We start from the raw sequence: 4,090 nt of genomic DNA on the forward strand, positions 1-4,090 counted from the left end.
CTCCTTGAATTAAATTAAAAAGTGTCTATGAAGGCCATGTTTTTTGCGATTATTTGTGGTGTGGTACAGACACTTTCTTTTATTTGGGTCATTTACATTATTTCCATTTGTGGTAGTGAAGTGTATTATGCGAATGAGATATTGTATGCATTCCTTCTTTTTGAGACATTTTTAAGAGGGAAAGTTATTACTAACCAGCTCCTTGAATTAAATTAAAAGGTGTCTATGAAGGCCATGTTTTTGCGATTATTTCTCTTAGCGGGCATAATCGGATTCTAGTGGCCCACGCACACGGAAAAGCCATCCCTACCCCACTCGCAATATACATGGGTCCGGCCCCACAGCAAACATATGGAAAAGAATATGCCATGGAGAGGATAAGGTTGGGAGAGGTTGCGGTGGGTGGGCCCCATAGGCAACGCATGTCCGGTGTAGGAGGAGGTCTACGAGAGGAAAATATTAGTCAGTTGAAAAAGGGTTTTCCATCTTTGAGACGTTTTAAAGATGAAAAGTGTATGCGTTATCATCCGCTAAATCTCAAATTAATGTGTCTATATGAAGGCCATTATCTAATGAGTATTTTTCTCCAGCGGAGGATAATCACCTCATATAGAAATAGTTCGAGCCGCCCACGGACTCGGCATAGTTGTTCCTACCCTGCCCGCAATATATACGAGTCTGGAGCATGGGGCGGTTCCCCTCTCCCTATTCCGGCCCCCATCTCAGACAGCCAGAATGCCTAGCATCCTAACCTAGGCGTCCGGTGATCAATCCCTCCTCCCACCCCCATAGCCGTCGATGTTGTTAGAGACACTGCCCGTACAGGTGGCGGAGGCCGATGAGGCCGCCAGGCCATCGGCTTCCTCACCGAAGGACTCAAAACACTCTAGCACAAGGGGCGCTACCGCCGTGCCAAGGACGGACCATGAGGCCAACATGTTGTGCGTCGGCAACCTGCCCACACACGAGGATGAGGACGACGTCACTGCGGCCTTCACCCCACAGAGGGCGCCTAACTATATCGTCACGCGGGCTGACTCCCGTAGCTACGTCTTAGTCCTCGTTTTATCACTCGCTGAGTCCTAGGGTGCCCTCAAGGTGCTCTGCGGGTCCAAGGTCAAGGGCTCCTTCTTCTGGATATTCTCTCCTCTCCCTTCTCCACCGCCCGGATCAGCTCCCACCTTGGATCTCCCCATGATCTGGCTGCAGGTTGTCACCCTACGATGTGATTTTTTGGGCAATTGCGGTTTCGGTGCCTGTGATATGGGATGGTGGCGCATGAGTGGGAGATTTATCATTTCGTGCTCTTGCTCTTTTATGCATTTTAGGTTGTGTTGGCTAATATATGTTGTTTGATAGTTCTAGAGGTTATGATTGTTCCTTGTTCTAGGGTGAAATTGTTATGTTGGTGATGTATAAAGATTGTTGCCCTCATGATACTTATTGGTGTAATTATAGCTTTGTTTTGCCATGGAATAGGTTAATATCTAGTTACTATGGTATGGTCTGATTTAATTTTGAATGATGTACTAATACTGAATGGTCCTTGGTTAGTCATAGTTTTTCATTTCTCGAGTGAAATTGCTCCATTCATGTGCTACTGTTGTGTAATGAGTTGTGCACAAGTGACACAATTTGCTGTTATTCAGGTTGTGATTTGATATAACTATGTAGTGTATTTTATCTTAGATCTGTTTCACTTTAAGTTAGACCATTCATAGCTATCTCATAGTTTTTGTTGCTAGGACTACTTGGATGAGGATTTTATTCATCCATTTCATTATAAAAATGGTATGCCTTCTGATGGCAGATGTTCTTTGATCGATTTTTACATGATAGAGCTATTAGGAACCTATGTGTTGGAGGAATTAGTTCATCTATTTCAAAGCAGGAGGTAGACGAAGAGTTTCAAAGGATTGAAAAGATTGAAGGTGTTGAATTATCCATTGATCAAACTTTTGCATACATCGACTCTTAGTAGCTGGAAGATGTCATTTCTACATATAAAGTCGTGAATGGGACAAATTTTAGGGGCCTCATGATGAAACATTCATCTTTGCCGTATAGTTTGGAGGGACGGGTCTAATCCATACGGTTTAATGAAGCATGCTTAATAAAACATTAACATAAACAAAAATGTGCCCACTTGTATGATGTAAAGAAATGGTGTACCCACACTTGCAAAATTATATGTGTGTTACTGTAGAGGCACTCTCTTTCATTAGGGTCTGTCACTTTATTTTATTTGTGGTAGTAAAGTATATTATGCCAATGAGATATTGTATGCATTCCTTCTTTTTCAGACGTTTTTAAGTGGGAATGTAATTACTAACAAACTCCTTGAAATAAATTAAAAGGTGTCTATAAAGTTCATGTTCTTGCGGGTATTTTTCTCAAGCAAAGTATAATCGGATTCGAGTCGGCCACATAAACGACAATGCCGTCCCTCTGCCCCCCTCCCCCCGCGGTAATACATACGAGTCCAGTCCCATAGGGAATGTGTGGATAATAATATGTCATGGGGAGAGGATAAGGTTGAGAGAGGTTGCGGTGGGCGGGCCCCATGGGGAACGCGTGTCGAGTGGAGGAGGAGGTCTTCGAGAGGAAAAGATTAGTCCGTTGAAAAAAGAGTTTTCCATCTTTGACATGTTTTAGATAAGGAAAGTGTATGCATTGTCATCTGCTAAATCTCAAATTAATGTGTCTATATGAAGGCCATTATTTGGTGAGTATTTTTCTATAGAAGAGGATAATCACATCGCATAGAAATGGTTTAGCCGCCCACGAACTCGGTGCAGCCGTCCCTACCCGCCCGCAATATATATGAGTCATGTAATGGGCCGGTTCCACTCTCCCCATTCCGGACATCGTCTCAGACAGGCAGAATTTTGTGCATCCTAACCTAGGCATCCGGTGATCTATCCTTCCTCCCACACACCCCCAGCCCACCATCGTGGATATCGTCGGAGCCACCGCTCGTAGAGGAGGCCAAGCCATCGGCCTCCCCACCGAAGGAATCAGAACCCTCTAGTAGAGGGGGTGCCGCCGCCGTGCTAGGGGTGGCCCATCAGGCAAACATGCTATGGGTCGGTAACCTTTCCACGCATGTGGGCGAGGATGACGCCACTGCAGTCTTCGCCTCACAAAGGGCACTTGAATGCATCATCATGCACACTGACTCTCACAGCAATGCCTTCATCCTCTATAGCTCGCTCGAGGCACTCCGCGGGTACAAGGTCAAGGGCTCCTTCATCCGCGTAAAGTTTTTCCAGCCAGTTTTCTCTTCACACACTTCTCCACCTCCCAGATCTACACTCACCTTGGATCCCCCATGATCTTGCTGCAGGTTGTCATCCCATGAAGTGATTTCTTGGGCACTTACAATTTTGGTGCTGGTGATTTGGCATGACGCTGCACGAGAGGGATATTTATCATCCCATGGTCAAGCTCTTTTATGAATTTTAGGATGTGTTGGCTTCTTATATAGTCCTAGATTTTTTTTATTGTTCCTTGTTCTACGGTGAAATTGTTATGTTGGTGTTGTGTAAAGACTGTTGCCCTCATGATACTTACTAGTGTAATTTGTAACACCCCGGATGTAACTTTCCATATTTGTAACTCCAACTCTTGCCATTTTCGGCTATGTGTTATGATATTCCCTCCGTGGTTGGGTTTTGTTTTTCGTTTTGCATTTTGTTCATGTCATGCATATCATATCATGTCATCATGTGCATCTCATTTGCATACGTGTTCGTCTCATGCATCCGAGCATTTTCCCCGTTGTCCGTTTTGCAATCCGACACTCCCACATGCACCGGCGCACCCCTCTTGTTTCTTTTCGTGAGCGGGTGTTAAACGTTCTCGGAATGGACCGAGGTTTGCCAAGTGGCCTTGGTACACCACCGGTAGACCACCTGTCAAGTTTCGTTCCATTTGGAGGTCATTTGATGCTCAAACGGTTAACCGGGTAACCGCAAAGGCCTTTTGTGTGTTGCAGCAAAACCCCCCTCCAAACAGCCCAATAACCATCTAAGTCACCTCCATGCTCTCGGTCGTTCGATCACGATCGTGTGGGCGAAAACCGTGCTCC

The 4,090-nt window shown here is 45.1% G+C and overlaps 1 long non-coding RNA gene across 1 annotated transcript; it reads left to right on the plus strand.

Annotated features, from left to right (window-relative positions):
• Positions 1-2,827: 2,827 nt before the first annotated feature.
• On the plus strand, positions 2,828-3,679 carry LOC120968021 (uncharacterized). The gene is made up of 2 exons (XR_012201560.1): positions 2,828-3,236; positions 3,347-3,679. It is a non-coding gene; the product is annotated as an uncharacterized lncRNA (long non-coding RNA).
• Positions 3,680-4,090: the final 411 nt, after the last annotated feature.

This window comes from Aegilops tauschii, chromosome 1 (assembly GCF_002575655.3).
Source record: "Aegilops tauschii subsp. strangulata cultivar AL8/78 chromosome 1, Aet v6.0, whole genome shotgun sequence".
NCBI lineage: Eukaryota > Viridiplantae > Streptophyta > Magnoliopsida > Poales > Poaceae > Aegilops > Aegilops tauschii.